This window comes from Loxodonta africana, unplaced genomic scaffold, assembly GCF_030014295.1.
Source record: "Loxodonta africana isolate mLoxAfr1 unplaced genomic scaffold, mLoxAfr1.hap2 scaffold_32, whole genome shotgun sequence".
NCBI classification, from domain to species: Eukaryota; Metazoa; Chordata; class Mammalia; order Proboscidea; family Elephantidae; genus Loxodonta; species Loxodonta africana.
In genome coordinates, this window is record NW_026975036.1 from 642,565 (window position 1) to 661,258 (window position 18,694).

At 39.5% G+C, this 18,694-nt stretch overlaps 1 long non-coding RNA gene across 2 annotated transcripts in view; it reads left to right on the plus strand.

Annotated features, from left to right (window-relative positions):
* The window catches only part of LOC135229505 (uncharacterized), a 598,703-nt gene that overhangs the window by 552,176 nt on the left and 27,833 nt on the right, over nucleotides 1–18,694 (plus strand). Inside the window, exon 6 of one of the 2 annotated variants that reach the window (XR_010320188.1) lies at nucleotides 8,901–8,976. The exons of the other annotated variant lie outside the window; for it this stretch is intronic. This is a non-coding gene — a long non-coding RNA (uncharacterized LOC135229505). Of the gene's footprint in view, nucleotides 1–8,900; nucleotides 8,977–18,694 lie in introns of those variants that run through there. 2 annotated transcript variants of the gene reach the window in all.

Consider the following 18,694-nt stretch of genomic DNA (forward strand, 5'->3'; position numbering starts at 1 on the left):
CTTTAAAGTCTATTTTGTTGGAAATTAATTTTGCCTGTCCTGCTCTTTTTTGATTGTTGTTTGCTTGATATATTTTTATCCATCCTTTCAGTTTTAGTTTATTTGTGTCTCTAAGTCTAAGGTGTGTCTCTTTTATGCAGCATACAGACTGATCGTGTTTTTTTATCCAGTCTGCAACTTTCTGTCTCTTTATTGGTGAATTTAGTCCATTTACATTAAGTGTAATTTTAGATAAGTATGAGTTTAGTGCTGTCATTTTGATGCCTGTTTTTGACAATTTCATTTTTCCATTTACTTTTTTGTGTTGAGTTTTCTTTGTATAATGTGTGTTCCTCCTTTTTATAGTAGTTGAATTTATTTTGCTGAGTCGTTATGTTTATCTTGGTTTTTATTTTGAAGTATGGAAATGTTAGACCTCATTGTGGTTACCTTAATATTTACCCCAGTTTGACTAAGTAAAAACCTAACTTGTTTCACCCTATATCACCTTGGTTTCCTCTGCATATATAAGATCTATGCCTCCTGTATTTAGTCCCTCTTTTTTGACTGTTGTAATCTTTTACATAATGACATCAATGATTCCCTGTTTTGAGTAATTTTTTTTTAATTAATCTTATTTTGTTTTCGTGATTTCCCTATCTGAGTTGATATTAGGATGTTTTGTTCTGTGACCTTGTGTTGGTATCTGATATTGATTTTCTGACCAAAGAATTTCCTTTAGTAATTCTTGCAGTTTTGGTTCGTTTTTTGCAAATTCTCTAAGCTTGTGTTTATCTGTAAATATCTTAATTTCACCTTCATGTTTTAGAGTTTTGCTGGATGTATGATTCTTGGCTGACAGTTTTTCCTCTTTGAGTGCTCTATATATGTCATCCCATTGCCTTCTTGGCTGCATGGTTTCTGCCGAGTAGTGCAAACTTACTGATTCTCCTTTGTAGGTAACTTTTCGTTTATGCTTGGGTGCTGTTAAAATTTTCTCTTTATCTTTGGTTTTGACAGGTTTGATGATATGTCTTGGTGATTTTCTTTTGGGATCTATCTTGTATGAGGTTCGATGAGCATCTTGGGTAGATATCTTTTCATCTTTCACAATGCCAGGGAATTTTTCTGCCATCAGATCTTCCACTATTCTCTCTGTATTTTCTGTTATCCCTCCCTCCTCCGGAACTCCAATCACACGCAAGTTATTCTTGATAGAGTCCCCCATGATTCTTAGGGTTTCTTCATAGTTTTAAATTCTATTTGATTTTTCTTCAACTATATTTGTGTCAGTTGCCTTATCCTCCAGCTCCCCCACTCTGTATTCCAGTTCCTCTATTCTGCTCCTCTGACTTCCTATTGAGTTGTCTGATTCTGTGACTTTATTGTTAATATTTTGGATTTCTGAATGCTATCTCTCTATGGATTCTTACAGCTTATTAATTTTTTCACTATGTTCTTGAATAATCTTTTGGATTTCTTCAACTGCTTTATCCGTGTATACCTTGGCTTTTTCTGTAGATTGCCTTATTTCATTTGTGAGGTCATTCCTGATGTCTTGAAGCATTCTGTATACAATTTTTTTATATTCTACATTTGGCAATTCTAGGAATGTATCTACATCCGGGAATGATTTTGATTCTTTGATTTGGGGGTTTGTAGAAGCAATCATGGTCTGCTTCTTCATGTGATTTGATGTTGACTGCTGTCTCTGAGCCATCTATAAGCTATTGTAATATTTTCTTTTATATTTCCTCACTGAGTCTTATCTTCTTGGTTTGTTTTTTACAATACACCCAGATGGGCTACTAGATTGTGGTATCGTGATTGCTGTAGCTTTTGAATCACTTATGTCCTATTACCAGCTTGCCTGAGCTGTTACCAGGTATATAAGTGTATGAGCCCATTCACTATTCTTGAATAGAATCAGCTCAGGTGTCCTGATAGCTGGTCACCTAGTGTGTGGTGTAGGCTCTCACCTATTATCTTAGAGGAGTAGTGGTGATGGTTGTATGTGCCAGTTTCTATTAGTGGCAGGGGGTCACATTTCAAGGAGGGCAGGATGCTGACAGCCTTCCTTCAAGTGTCAGTGAGGTAGGTGTGGCTCTATTCTCTAGAGCGCTCTGGTGGGTGAGCTCTGCAGCTGTATCTTAGGCACCCAATGCTTGGGTAGACGTCACTATTCTCAGACCCCTCTAGCAGGTGGCTAGGTGGTGTGGGTGGAGTCTCAGCCCTCTTTTCGCTGGTGTGGACCAGTGAGGGCTCTGTTTAATAGGTAGAGAGGTATCTGACCTCCAAAACTTGCCTTTCCACTGCTGAGCTAAAACAATTATGGTGAGATCTCTATCAGAATTGCCTTTGCATTATAATAGCCACCTAGTTACCTGTAGGGTGAAAGCCAAAGACTATGGGTCTCTTAATGCCTGGATGGAGCTGACTCTGTATTGTTAATTGCAGTTTAGGGAAGTCAGGGAAGGATTTTTTCTTTGATTGTTAAATGGTGCTTTTCTCAGGCCAGGAGAATGGGTTAGAAAAGAAAGAAGAAAAAAAAATCGAGCAGTGCACTTCACTCTCTGGCACAGGGAATTCCAGTCTTAATGAAGCTGGCTGGGGCAACGAGGGGTGGAATCAGATATATAGAAGAGAGTAGCCTGGCAAAATATACAAAGTTACTTATGTTGTTTGGTGAGAACTGTTTTTTCTGATTTTCCAGAGAGTTGTGTAGTTTGCGTGTGCTGGCTGGATCCCTGCTGAGACTGTCCCAGAGAGTTAGGGTTGCGTCCATGCTCACACTGTCTCAGGAAGACGCAATCAGCTCCCCCACACTTAGTCCAACGCCCAGCCCCAAGATTTCCTTTCTGGGACTCTGCACTCCAGGCTCCAAAACCAGTCGCTGCTTCCCCGTGGTTTTTCATTTCCGTGCCAGCCGCATCTGTGTGGAGCCTGCGTGTGCTGCCTGGGTCCCCTCCGAGGTTGGTCCTGAGGGTTAGGCCTACATCCGTGTTTCCCTGTCTCAGTAAGCCACAATCAGCCCCACCACTCTGGCACCAGGAAACCGCGAGGGCTCAAGGCTGTGGCGTGGGACACTGGCTCCGGAAGCGGTCCCTGCTGCAGTGTGGCTTTTCACTCCCCTGTCACTCAGGTCAACTCCTCAGTTCTGTGTTTGATGGTCAGGGTTTGTAGATTGTCCTTTATGTAATTGATTCACTTGTTTTTTTGAGTGTTTGTTTCAAGAGGGATAAGCGGAAGCTTCTACCTAGTCAGCCATCTTGGTCCTGCCCCCGTGTCTGCCTCTTTATGTGATTTGATATTGACTGTTGTCTCTGAGCAATCTATAAGTTATTGTATTAGTTTATTTTATGCTTGCTTTTTGTATCCTAGCTTCTTGCTTTGTTTAGTTTTAGTATACCCAAATAAGCTGCTTGAGTGCATTAGGTTGATTATTTTCACCTTTGAAGCTCTAATGTACTATCACCAGATGGCTAGCACTGTTACCAGGTATATGAGCCTAGGAGTTCATTTATTTTCTTGTATGGATTCAACTCAGGTGCCCAGGTAGTTGGTCATAAAGTGTGTGGTACAGGCTCTGTCCTACAGTCTTAGAGGGGCAGGGGTTATTGGTGTAGGCAGAAGTATCTGGCTGCAGTAGGGGGTCAGACTCTGATCAAGGCAGGGGTCTGACAGCTGTCCTCTGAGTGTCTGTGAGGAAAGTGCATAGCTGTTCTTTAGAGCACACAGGTGGGTTCTGCAGAAGGGCGATGGGTACCCAATGCTTTTGGTTGTAAGTTCTGGGCAGTACTACTTAGCCTTGGAGCCCTGTCACAGGTGGCTAGGTATTGTGGGTGGAGCTACCAGTCCTTAGGCCCCTGATGTGGGTAGGTGAAGACCCTGTTTAATAGGCAAAGCCGTGTCAAACATCAAACACCCATCTTTCCACCGTCCAGCTGAAACCATTGCAGTCTGGCAACAAGGGCCTATTCTCCTGAAATGGGCCCACACAGGTCCATGCTGGGGTGAAAGGTATTCAAAGCCCATGGACCGTTTGTGCCTGAACAAGAGCTACTTCTGTCCTGAGCTCCCCAGCTTAATTGAGCTGGCAGATTATCTTTCCCCCAGTTGTGAACTTATACCTTCTTCAAGGACGGAAGAATGGCTCAGACTGCTACCGGGGCCTATCTCAGGCCCAGGGAAGTTCACAGCCACTGAAGCCAGCTTGGGGGTTGGGGGAGTGGTAAAATAAACACAAGTAATTAGCTTTTGCCGAGAGTGCCATTCTTCTCTTGTTCTGGAGGTGTGAGTAGTCTGTGCAACTTGCTGTCTTTCCCTGAGCTAAACGCCTCTGGAACGCTACTGCCAACCCCACTGCAGTCGCTCCAGGGAATGGTGCCTGAGGGTTCCTGGCTATTCAGGTCCAGTAACTCCTCTCCACTTCCAAATAGTCTCTCCCTCCCCCTGCCGTTGAGTCCGTTTTCTAACTTTGCCTTTGATGTTCAGGGCTCCTAGCTTGTCATAAATATAATCACTTCACTTGTTTTTTCGGGTCTTTTTTGTAAGAGGGATCACTGGCAGCATGTCACTACTCTGCCGTCTTGGCCTCGCCTCCCTAATATAATCAACAATTTTTTTAAAAAAGAAAGAAAAGAGTGAAACCTGTAGAAACAACAAATAACAGAATGAGATCCACAGAAAAACTAGATATTGGAGCTATCAGACAAAGACACTGAAATAACTCTATTATGTTCAAAGAAATAAAGGCAGACTTAGAAATTTGGCAATAAACTAGAAACTACAAAAAAGATCAACTTAGAAAGTCAACTGAAAACTATAGCTGAAGTTAAAATCTTAATGTATGTATATAACAGCAGATTAAAAATGCTGAAGAGAGATTTAGTGAACTGGAAGACATGTTGGAAGAAAATAGAGGCATAGACAAAAGGAAAAATATATATAATATAAAAAGGAATAAGATACAGAGAATACAATGAGAATATCTAGCATAAGATACTTTAAGAAGGAAGAAAAAGAATGAGGCAGAAAAACTGAGATTATGGCTGAGAATTTTCCTCAAATGATTAAAGATATCAAGTCACAGATTCTAGAAGACTTACAAAACCCAAACCAAAAAAAAAAAGAAGAACAAAGCCACTGCCGTCGAGTCGATTCCGACTCAAAGCGACCCTATAGGACCGAGTAGAACTGCCCCGTAGAGTTTCCAAGGAGCGCCTGGCGGATTCGAACTGCTGACCTTTTGCTTAGCAGCCATAACGCTTAACCACTACGCCACCAGGGTTTCCTTATAAGACCCATGTAGGGTAAATACAAAGAAATTCATAGTAGGACTGCTGAAGCTAAAGACAAAAAACCCCACAAAAAGCAAATAATTGAACACTACTAAAGAATGGAAGAGATTATCTTTAAAGGACAAACAAAAAAACTGACCGATGACTTCTGTACAGAAATAGTGAAAACCCTAAGACAATAAGATGATATATTTAAATTATAGAGAGAAAATCCATGGCAACCCAGAACTCTATGCTGAGGAAAAACATCCTTCATGAATGAGCAAAGACCTTTTGTTTTCAGATAAACAAAACCTAGATAAGTTAACATCAGCATGCCCACATTAAAGAAAATTCCAAAGGTATTCTTCAAGCAGAAAGAAAATAAGGTGAAAGGCTTAAGATGCAAGAAGGAATGAAAGTTAATGAAATGGGTAAAAATAGAGGATTACTGACTGCATAACATAATAAGAATAGACTTTATTGGGTCTAAAATATGTAAGAAATTAAAATGTATGATAACGACAGCATTTTGACTTTTATGGCTTTATGGTCAGGAAACAAGCTGTGTAATATTTTGATGTCTTGGATTCTGTTAATGCTTGCTTTGTGGCCTAATACGTGGTCTGTTCTCAAGAATGCTCCATGAGCGTTAGAAAAGAAAGTTTACTTGACTACCGTTGGGTGAAGTGTTGTGTTTAAGTCTATGAGATCAAGTTGGCTGATTGTGGTATTTAGATCTTCCGTGTCTTTATTGAGCTTCTTTGTGGATATCCTGTCTGTCATCAGAAGTGGTATGTTGAAGTCTTCTACTATTATTGTGGAGCTATTTCTCTTTTCAATGCTGTTTGAGTTTGTTTTATGTGTTTTGGAGCCCTGTCATTGGGTATGTAAGTATTTATTATGATTTTGTCTTCCTGGTATATTGACCCTTTAATCATTATATAGTGTATTTCCTTTTCCTTTGTGGCGGATTTTACTTTAAAGCCTGTTTTATCAGAGATTAATATTGCCACTCTTATTTTTTATTGTTGTCTGCTTGATATATATATATATATATATATATATATATATATATATATATATTTCCATTCTTTGAGATTTAGTTTATGTCTTTGAGTCTATGGTGTGTCTCTTGCAGTCTGCATACAGACGGATCATGTTTTTTCATCCATTCTGCTACTCTCTGTCTCCTTATTGGTGCAATTAAACCATTTACATTTATCGTAATTATTCATAGTTATGAGTTTAGTGCTGTCATTTTCGTCTTTTTTTGTGTATGTCTTGTTGACATTTTCCTTATTCCACTTAATTTTCTCTGTTGAGTCGTTGTTCTTTGTGCATTTTCTTTCCATCCTCTTCATTTTTGTTGCCTTTGTATTTACTGCTAATTAATTTTTTCTGTGCTGAATCATTTTTCTTTTTAGTCTTTCATCTTTTTCCTTGTTGTTGCTTTTGTATTTGCCGAAAATTTATGTTTTCCTTTTTTTTTTTTTTAATGTGTAGGATTGTTAGTTTCCTTTGGGTTACCTTAACATTTACCTCTGTTTTTCTAAATTTAAACCAATCTTTTATTTCTTTATATCGTCTTGACTTCCTCTCCATATGAAAGATCTATGACTACATTATTTAGTCCCTCTTTTTTGTCTTAATGTTGTCATCTTTTACAGATCGATGTCTCTGTTTCTACATTTTCAGTGTTTTAGCTTTGATTTATTTGTGACATCGCTACATGGGTTGATATCTGGTTGTTCTGTCCCGTGTTCTAGTCTTGGGTTGTTAGCTGATGTTATTGATTTCCTAACTGGAGAACTCCCTTTATTATTTCTTGTCATATTGGTTAGGTTTTTAAAAATTCCCTAAACTTCTGCTTATCTGGAAATGTCCTAATTTCACCATCATATTTGAGAGACAGTTTTGCTGGATATATAGTTTTTGGCAGGCAATTTTTTTTTTTTCCTTCAGGGCTTTGTATATGTCCTTCTTGCCTGCATGGTTTCTGCTGAGTAGTCCGAGCTTAGTCTTACTGACCCTTCTTTATAGGTGACTTTTTGTTTATCCCTAGCTACTCTTAAAATTCTCTCTTTATATTTGGTTTTGGCAAGCAAGATTATAATATGCCCTGGTGACTTTATCTTGGCATCTACCTTGCGTGGGGTTCAGTAAGCATCTTGGGTAGATATCTTCTTATCTTTCACAAGATCAGTGAAGATTTTAGCCAGGAAGTCTTCAACAATTCTCACTGTGTTTTCTGTTATCCTCCACCCCCCACCCCGATTCTGGTGTTCCAATCACTCTTGATAGAGTCCCGCATAATTCTTAGAGTTTCTTCAATTTTAAAAAATTACTTTATCTGATTTTTCCTCAAATAAGTTGGCGTCAAGAGCTTTATCTTCAGTCTCACTAATTCTGACTTCCAGTGCCTCAATTCTGCTCCTCTCATTTTCTATTGGGTTGTCTAATTCTGAAATTTTATTGTTACTCTTTTGGATTTGCTTGCTATCTTTCTATGGATTCTTGCAGCCTGTTACATTTGTCATTATACTCTTGTATAACCTTCTTAAGTTTCTCTTTTGTTTTATCTGTGTGTTCCTTGGTTTGTTCTTCGTTTTGCCTGATCTCCTCCTGGATCTCTTGAAGGGCTTGGTCTATTAATCTTTTAAATTCTACCTCCAGTAATTCCTGGAATTTTTCTTCATTTGGAAGATTTCTTGATTTGTTGTTTTGGGAGCTTCCTGAATCCATCATGGTCTGCCTCTTTATGTTATTTGATATTTACACTTGTCTCTGAGCCATCAATAAGTTATTATATTCATTTATTTTATGTTTGCTTACTGAGTCGGAATCTACTTGATGGCACTGGGTTTGGTTTTTGTTGTTGTTGTTGTTGTATTGTGTCCTAGCTTCTTGTTTTATTTTAATATGCCCAAATAGGCTGCTTGGTTGAGCTAGTTTGATTATTGGCACCCTTGAAGCTCTTACATTCTGTCACCAGGTGATCAGAGCTGTTAATAGGTATGTGAGCCTAGGAGCTCTTTTACTTTTCTTGTATGGATTCAGCTCAGTTGTCCATGTAGTCGGTCACCAAGTGTGTGGTGTAGGCTCTCACCTACGGTCCTGCATAGACAGGGTTGATTGGTGTAGGTACAGGTGTCTGGCTACTGTGGGGGGAATGACTGCCCCTGAGTGTCTGGGAGGAAAGCATGTCCCTGTTCCCTAGAGCACATAGGTGGGTGGGTTTTGCAGCCAGACCATGGGCACCCAATGCTGTTGGTTGTAAGGACTGGGATTCACCACTTATTCTTGGACTCCTGAATTGGGTGGCTAGGTGACGTGGGTGGAGCCACCAACCCTCAGGTCACTGATGTGGGTAGGTGAGGACCCTGCTTAATTGGCAGAACGTTGTCAAATATCACGAACCTGCCACTCCACTTTATAGCTGATACAGTTGAAAATAGGCTTCAGGTATATACCCTGTTGTAGTGTGCTAATGAGGGCCTACGCTGTTGAAATGGGCCCACACAGGTCTATGCAAGGGTGAAAGGCACTCAGAGTCCTTGGACCCCTTATGTCTGTGCCTTCCCTGAGTTCCTGGCTTAGGGAAACTGGCAGATTATTTTTTGTTGTTTCTTCCTGCTCCAGGGCATGTGATAGTTCCTACTTCTGGCCCAGGGGACCCAGAAATAGCCGAAGCTGGTCTAAGACTGAAAACAGAGAGGGAGGAAGCAGGGAAATGGGAGAGATGTTCTGCCCAAAGGGGATGATTTTTGATTTGTGTGGCATTTTAAATGCATGTACTTATCTTTTGCCAACTTGGCACTGCTTTTCACTGGTTCTGGAGGGTTGTGTAGACTTTCTACCACTCGGTCTCTTCTGATGTGAAAAACATGTCCCGAGCGTCACTGCTTGCGTCACCGCACATGCCATCCAATCCAGCCTGCAGGGTGCTGGTTTCTGCCGGGTCAGATCTGTCAACCTCTCACTGCTTCTGAACCATATCCCCCTCCCCCTGCCACTAAGTCCAATTCTGTAACTTCACCTTTGATGTTCAGGGCTCCTAGATTGTCATATATAATCGATTTACTTCTCTGGGTCTTTGTTATAAGAGGGGCTACACAAAGCATCTGACTATTCTGCCATCTTGGCCCCACCCCTACAAGAGACATTTTTCATCACATTCCTGAATCTGACACTATCACAGAAACTTATCTCTGAGAAAATGAAATAGGGATGAGGCAGTAGGCAGAACAAACCTGTTGGGTTGGAGTCCATTCTGATGCATAATGGTCAGAGTAGAACTGCCTCATAGGGTTTTCAAGGAGCGGCTGTTGCATTTGAACTACTGGGCCAGAGTATATTTGGAGCACTGGTGGTGCAGTGGTTAAGAACTCAGCTGCTAACCAAAAGCTTGGCAGTTCGAATACATTAGCTGCTCCATGGAAACCCTATGGGGGCAATTCTACTCTGTCCTATAGCGCTGCTATGTGTTGAAATCAATTCACCAGTAATGGGTTTGGTTTTTTGGTTTACACGCCTACATGAGTAAAATTTGTCTTGAATCTCTAAACTTAATTCTAAGGTAAGAATGAAATTGTAGCACTTCTCCATAAAGGTTTGTCTTAAGTCATCAGGATAAAAACCAAACCCACTGCTGTCGAGTCGATTCTGACTCATCCCGCCCCTATAGGACAGAGTAGAACTGCCCGATAGAGTTTCCAAGGAGCGCCTGGTGGATTTGAACTGCCGTCCTCTTGGTTAGCAGTCGTAGCACTTACCCACTGTGCCACCAGGGTTTCCTTGTCAGGATAAGCCTGTGCTGGTTTATTGGGTACCTTCAGGAATTCTTCATCAGTTATATTCACATTAAGAAGGGAAAAAATATCAGAAGGAACTTCATACATCTTCACCCTTCATTTCATGCAAGATTCAGGTGTGTCAGTGAGGATGGTTGTGTGAAATTGATCCCTGGCACTCAATACTTCTGGAGCATTTCTGTCATTTACTTGTTTCTTTTAATGCTTCTGCAACAATAAACTGCTTGATAATCAGTATTTGGCAGTATTTATTTTATTGTGTTTTCAAAATATTCTCTTATGTAAATATCTTGTTAATAGCTGGTAGAGATCCATGCATGTCTATAAATTTACTTCTGAATCTTGGAGAATTGACTCGTCAAATGAAAATGATGCTATATATTATTATACATAACAAACATAAATATATGGGCTGTGTTTACATTTTGTTGGCGATGTTTTAAGCTTCTGTTCTGGTGTCTCCTTTTCGTGACTGGTCTTCAGCAATATTCTCTATGGCACCTAGAATCTGAGTGTGTGATTCCAGGATTGCACCCATTGCTATAGCATGTGCTTCCCAGTGGGTATTAGAAAGACATTTTAATGCTGATCATTGCCTATGAACAGCTCATCGGTGAATAGAGATGGCAAAAAATTTGTAAAATATCTGAATAGAAGAAAAAAATCATTTTTTGACAAAAACCCATTGTGATACATCCTACAAAATTAAGTGAATATGCAGCACCTTGGTATGAAAATGGCATATTCATTACATTCCAGAATTTTCTGTTGCATGCCTTTATAATGCAGTGACGTTTCACAGCATTGTCATAGGATTGGTCTCTGCACTTAGAAAAATCAATTTTGCAAGCTTCATCTAATTAGTGAAACACTTGGTTTGCAATGTCTTTGAGGGCTAATGCGATGTGTTCTCCTGACTCGCTTGGTGCATGTTATGCCTTCTTTCCCTCAAGTTTCTTCAGTTTGTAATGGAAATGTCTAGCTTGTTCCTTTTATGCCATTGTACCTTTGGAAGCAGATAACTTGTGTCCTAGATTTCACAGATGAAGAGGGATTTTTGAATTTTGGACTTGGACTTGATTTAAGACTTTTTCTATGCTATGATGGGATGAGGAAACCCTGGTGGCGTAGTGGTTAAGTGCTACGGCTGCTAACCAAGAGGTTGGCAGTTCGAATCTGCCAGGCGCTCCTTGGAAACTCTATGGGGAAGTTCTACTCTGTCCTATAGGGTCGCTATGAGTCAGAATCGACTGGACGGCAGTGGGTTTGGTTTTGGTTTGTGATGGGATGAATATGTTTTCCATTTGCAAGAATGTGATTTTGGGGGGGCCAAAGGGTAGAATATCATGGATTGAATTATGTTCCCCCAAAATGTGTGTATAAACTTGGATAGGCCATGTGAGGTTGTCCTCCATTTTGTGATGGTAATTTTATGTTGAGAGGATTAGGGTGGGATTTTAACACCTCCCTGATCAGAGATACAGGGAGTTTCCCTAGGGTGTGGCCTGCACCACCTTTTATCTCTCAGGAGATGAAAGGAAAGAGAGTTGGGGACCTTATACTACCAGGAGCAGAGCATGTCCTTTGGACCCGGGGTCCCTGCACCTGAGAAGCTCCTTGACCATGGGAAGATGGAGGACAAGGACCTTCTTCCAGAATCAACAGAGAGAGAAAGCCTTCCCCTGGAGCTGACGTCCTGAATTTGGACTTGTAACCTACTAGACTGTGAGAAAATAAATTTCTCTTTGTTAAAGCCATCCACTTATGGTATCTGTTGTGGCAGCACTAGATGACTAAGGCAGCGATGATTTTAGCTTCTGTTTTGGTGTTTCCTTTCTGTATCTGGTCTTCAGCAATATTCTGTGTGGCGCCTAGAATTGTACTTGTTGCTATAGCATGTGCTTCCCAATGTGTATTAGACATTTTAATGCTCAATCATTGCCTGAATGTGTTTTAAGAACAGCTCATCAGTGAGTAGAGGTGGCAAAAAATTTGTAAAGTAACTGAATATTAGAAAAAATATGAATTGCTTTTGGACAAAAAAAATCTATTGTGATACATCCTTCAAAATTAAGTGAATGTGCAGCACCTTGGTATGAAAAGGGCATATTAATTTCATTCCAGAATTTTCTGTTGTATGCCTTTATAATGCAGTGACGTAATGGCAGCATTGTCATAGGATTGGTCTCTGCACTTAGAAAAATCAATTTTGCAAACTTCACATAATTAGTGAAACACTTGCTTTGCAATGTCTTTACCAGTATGATTTTTTAGATTTTTTAAGCTAGTAAATGTGATAAATCACCACACAGGTTTTCTATCTGTTGGAGATACGGATCTTTAAACAATCCTTAGCTGGCCTGTATGAGAAGGCTCAGAAGTGGAATCCACAGACAAAATCAAATATCGAGCTATGCTTATTTCACTGACAGTACTTGATTGAACTTCATCACTTATCAAGATTATAAATTTTTTACACATTATTTTAGAATTATGGGATGGATTGCCCTTTCCTGTGTTACCGTGTTTTGAGATGTGACTTGCTAAAAATAGATCAAATGAGCAACATTTTGAAGTCAACTTTAAAATTTTCCATTTCGTGGGGACCCAAAGACTTCATTTCTTTTTCACGAAGATAGTCCCCATTCGGTGATTGTTATGACAACAACGACACATTACAAAATGGCTTTTCAATACTGATGTTCATTAATTTGTGATTCCAGTTCATAAATTAAGCCAGAACAGTGTGTTTGGTTTAAATATGATAACATAATCTTTGTGAATTGAACTATTTTCATGTTTACCGATCCTATTCAATTTGCATCAATTGCTAAATTCATCTGTAACAATTCAAGAATTAAATGAGGATGACGGGTTTGTTTGTTTGGTTAGTAGGTTTGCAAACAAAACAATACAGGGAACTGACTGATGGAGATTGCAGTAGCCACCCCCTCTTATAATTTTCATCATTAACTTTGCACTCTAGAAAAAATTCTGGCTACAGAACTTTGTTTACCGTCCAGGAATTTTCAACACAAATTTACAAGTGGACAACTGTGATGTTGACAATCACTTGGGCCTCTTTTGATCCAGTAATTTGCTTCGTTGGAAGAAAATTATTCCACAAGGCAGGATCTGCATTTCTGTTATTTATGGGGTCTGCAGATGTGACAATTTAATATTCTTAGTTTCACTTTCTAGATCATTACTGATTTTTTTTTTTTTTTTACTACATCAAGAAATGGATGCAGAATTTGGAACAAATTCTGTTATATTTGTATTGCCATCGTTAATTTCAGCACTAGTGGTACTAGTAGGATGATTCCCACCCATTAAGCACGTACCTTTAATGGAAGAAGTCTCTTCTGATTTATTACATTCTAAAAAGGAATTTTGGAATTGTCTTTAGGGATTCACAAATCATTTTATCTTCTGCAGGCTTCCATTTTTGCACTCCACTTAGTTATTGGCATTTCATTTTGCCTGGATATAAAATTATGTCACTTTTTAAGTTTGATTCTAACATAACAATAAATTTGAATAACAGAAAATAAATTTATAAAACAGGTAGTTTATAAAATAAAATTTACTTTAGAATTTAGACATTAACACAAAAAATTTATATTTGAAAATTAAATAACTCATTGCTGTGGATTAAATTTTAACTAACAGTGACCCTATTGGACAGAATAGAACTGCACAGTAGGGCTTCTAAGGAGAGGCTGGTTGAAACCTTTTAGTTTCAGCCAAGCTCTTAACCACTGTTCCACCAGGGCTACATTTGAAAATTAGTAAGTAAAAACGTTAGTTTGGACCATGAGATTTTGTTCTTCAGGTCTTAGATAGTCCAAAGAAATAGTACATGATATCCTTCTCCATGGACTAATTCCTCCTGAAAACAGGTCCAAAGTATGTAGGATGTAGCCCAGCCATCTTTGCTTCTAGCCTAGGGTACGTTCTGCTTATACTTCTTTCAAGATAGATTTTTTTGTTCTTTTGGCAGTTCATGGTATATTCAGAATTCTTCACCAACATGACAATTAAAAGGCATCAATTCTTCTTCGGTCTTCCTTATTCATCAGCCAGCTTTCCCACACATACGAGCCACTGAAAACACTGTGGCTTGGATCAGTTGCATCTTAGTTTTCAAGGTGATGTCTTTGCTTTTCAACACTTTAGAGGTCTTTTGCAGCCGATTTGCCTAATGCAATGCATCTTTTGATTTCTTAACTGCTGTTTCCATGGGTGTTGATTGTGGATCCAAATAAAATGAAATCCTTGACAATCTCAATCTTTTCTCCATTTATCATGATGTTGCTCATTGCCCCAGTTGTGAGAATTTTTGTTTTCTTTATGTTGAGGTGCAATCTATACTGAAGGCCGTGGTCTTTGATCTTCATCAGTAAGTGCTTCAAGTCCTCTTATCTTTTAGCAAGCAGGGTTGTGTCATCTGCAAAATGCACGTAGTTAATGAGTCCTCCTCCAATCCTGATGTCGTGTTCTTCGTATAGTCTAGCTTCTCAGATTATTTGCAGATTAAATAAGTATTGTGAAAGGATACAACCCTGACACACACCTTTCCTGACTTTAAACCACGCAGTATCACTTTTTTCTGTTTGAACGTCTACCTCTTGATCAGGTTCCTCATCAGCACAATTGAGTGTTCTGGGATTCCCACTCTTCGCAATGTTATCCATAATTTATTATGACCCAAGCAGTCAAATGCCTTTGCGTAGTCAATAATACACAGGTAAACATCTTTCTGGTATTCTCTGCTTTCAGCCAGAATCGATATGACATCAGCTGTGATATCCCTCCTTCATGTCCTCTTCTGAATCCTGCTTAAATTTCTGGCAGTTCCCTGTCAATGTACTGCTGCAGCTGCTTTTGAATGATTTTTAGCAGAATATTACTTGCATGTGATATTAATAATATTGTTTGATAATTTTCACATTTGGTTGGATCACCTTTCTTAGGAATAGGTGTAAATATGCATCCTTTCCAGTTCATAGGCCAGGTAGCTGTATTCCAAATTTCTTGGGATTAGACAAGTGAGCGATTCCAGTGCTGCATCCATTTGGTGAAACATCTCAGTTGGTATTCCATCAATTCTTGGAGGCTTTTTTTTTTTCTCACCAATTCCTTCAGTGCAGCATGGACTTCTTCCTTCAGTACCATCAGTTTGTGATCATATGCTACTTCCTGAAATGGTTGAAGGTCGACCAATCCTTTTTGGCATAGTGACTGTGGGTATTACTTTCATCTTCTTTTGATGCTTTCTGCGTCATTTAATATTATACCTGTAGAATCCTTCAGTATTGCAACTCAAGGGTTGAATTTTTTCTTCACTTCTTTCAGCTTGAGAAATGCTGTGTTCTTCCCTTTTGGTTAGCCATCTCCAGATCTTTACACATGTCATTATAATACTTTTTCTTCTCAAGCCACCCTTTGAAATCTTCTGTTCAGCTCTATTACCTCGTCATTTCTTCCTTTCACTTTAGCTACCCGACATTCAAGAGCAAGGTTCAGAGTCTCTTCTGACATCCGTTTGGTCTTTTCTTTCTTTCCTGTCTTTTAAAGGACCTCTTGCTTTCTTCATGTGTGATGTCCTTGATGTCATTCCACAACTCCTCTGGTCTTCAGTCATTAGTGTTTAACACGTAAAATGTATTCTCGAGGTGGTCTCTAAATACAGGTGAGATGTACTCAAGGTCGTACTTTGGCCCTTTTTGACTTATTCTAATTTTCTCCAGTTTCAACTTGAACTCCCATATGAGCACTTGACAGTCTGTTTCACAGTCGATCCCTGGCCTTGTTCTGACTGATGATATGAGTTTTCCCATCTTCTCTTTCCACAGATGTAGTCAGTTTGATTCCCGTGTATTCCATCTGGTAAAGTCCACGTGTATAGCTGCCGTTTATGTTGGTGAAAAAAAATATTTGCGGTGGATGAGTCACTGGTCTTGAAAAATTCTTTCATGAGATTTCTGGCATCATTTCTATCAGCAATGCTGTGTTTTCCAACTACTTTTCCTCGTTTCCAACTTTAACATTCTAATGACCAGTAATTATCAATGCATCTTGATTGCATGTTTGATCAATTTCAGGCTGCAGAAGTTGTTTAAAATCTTCAATTTCTTTGTCTTTGGCATTAATGGTTGGTGCATAAATTTGAAGAGTCATATAAACTGGTCTTCCTTGTAAGTGTGTGGATATTAGCCTATCAGTGACAACATTGTACTTCAGGCTAGATCTCGAAATGTTCTCTTTGATGATTAATGTAACGTCATTCTTTTGACTCTGGTGGAATATCCGTGTTTGTAAGACTGCTCACAGACTGTTTCACCAGAGAGTTTTCTGGTACTGCAACATCTACCACTAATCTCTGTGATCCCTGTGAATTGGCAAAATAAGAATAGTACTATAGATGTCTTCTAAATACAGAAAACATAATTATGAAAATGTTCTTGCTATTGATTATGTTCTTTACCAATCTGTTCGTATGGGATTTTTGATACTTCACTTGAAAAATGAGTCCAAGGTACTATGATGTGTTTACTTTGTGTGGCCTTTCTAGCCATGGTCTTATAACATCCACCCTGGTGCTTGGGCAGGACTGTGTGATAGGGTAATTGTGGCTCACCAAGGGGATTGCTTAGTTTTCCCTTCAAAGAGAACCAGTTCCAGAGCAAAGAGGAGGATTCAACTCCCATCAAGGAAGAACAGCCAGGAGCTGAGCATATATTATGGACCTGGGATCCCTGCACTGAGAAGCTCCTAGAAGCAGGAGACTGAGATAGAGAGAGGAAGCTGTAACCCCGAGGACGGTAAGATGCCATGGCAGGAGAGACCAAGCAACAGGGACCCGGCTATAGGAGATGCTGGCCCATGGAGAAGGAAAGCTGAGTGCCTTTGGAGAGAGGCCCAAGGCCAGGCAGAGGCACGCCTATGAGCACAGGAGGGAAGAGGCTGTCCTGATAGAAGAACTGTATTCTGAGTGTCTTTGAGCCTGAGTTATAACTGTTACTTCCCTAATAAACCCCATAATCGTGAATATGGACTGTGAGCTCTGTGTGGCCATTGCAATGAATTATTGAACCCAGCAGAGAAGTAGGGAGTGCTTTGTGAAGGACAGTTAGTGTCAGAGTTAGTGAAGATGGTGGAGAGAGAGTAGTTTTTTCACCAATGCCTTCAGTGCAGCTTCGATTTCTCCCTTTTATACCATCAGTTCTTGATCTTATGTTACCTCTTGAAATGGTTGAAAATTATCCAGTTCTACTGCAGTAACTATATTAATATCAGATAAATTATACTTCAGAAAAAGGAGTATTATTGGGAATAAGTAGGGACATAACATAATAAAGGTTCAATTCTCCAAAAAGATACAACAATCCTAAATGTGTATGTATTTAACAACAGGGCTCCAAAATACAAAAACTGATAAATCTGAAAGGGGAAATGGACAAATACACATTTATAATTGATATCAGTACTTTTCTATCAATAATTAATAGAGCCCTGCTAGTTGAAGTCCAAAGCATCTGTGTGATGTCTATGTGTGTGTATGTGTGTATGTATGTATATAGTATAATGACAAGTAATACAGAAATAAATAGAGATGTTGTAGTCCTTGGGAGGTGCAAACGGTTAATGCATTCAGCTGCTAACCAAAATGTTGGAGGTTTGAGTCCACTCAGAGGGACTTCAGAAGAAAGGCTTGGTGATCTACTTTTGAAAAATTAGTCACTGAACTGACACACTTGTGTGTCACTACTACTCTGACACATGGGGGGAGGGGTCACCATGAGTCAGATCAGCTTGATAGCAATCGAATGATTTTTTTTTTCATTCTGCCAATGTTTGCCCTTTAATTGGTATCTTAGGCTGGGTTCTCTAGAGAAGCAAAACCAGTGAGATATATATATATACATATATATTTATATGTAAATAGATTTATATCAAGGAAATGGCTCACGAGGCTGTAGAGGCTGGTAAGTCTCAAGTCCATGGGTCAGGCTGGTAGCTTCTCCTGACTCACACAGATGCAGGGACTGCAGAACTGAAGATCTGCAGGTCATACAACAGGTCTGTGGCTCACAGGCTGCAAAGGCTGACAAATCTCAAGATCGGCAGGTAAGCTGGCAGGTAGTGGCTCACAGACTGCGGAGGCTGATGAATCCCAAAATTGGAAGGTAAGCTGAGAGTTCAAGTCCCCAAAACTTGAGATCAGATGAAGAGGAGCCAGCTGCAGGATTCAGAGTGAGCAAAAGCTCAAGAGCCTTGCCAGAAAGTCCACCTATATTGGATGCAGTCCACACCCCCGAGGAAACTCCCTTACATCTGATTGGCTACTCACAGCAGATCCCATCATGGAGGTAATCACATTATGTCACATCTCATCATGGAAGTGATTGCATCGTTAAACGACTGGTAAACTACATCATAACTGCCAAAGCACTGAGAATCATGGTCCAACAAAGTTTCCAATTGTGAATTTAATGATCCCAATTGTGAATTTAATCTATTTATATTTAAAGCGATTAATGATAAGGAAGGACTTATATCTTCTACTTTGTAGTAGGTCATATATGTATTTTGTTTCTCATTTTCTTCACTACTGTC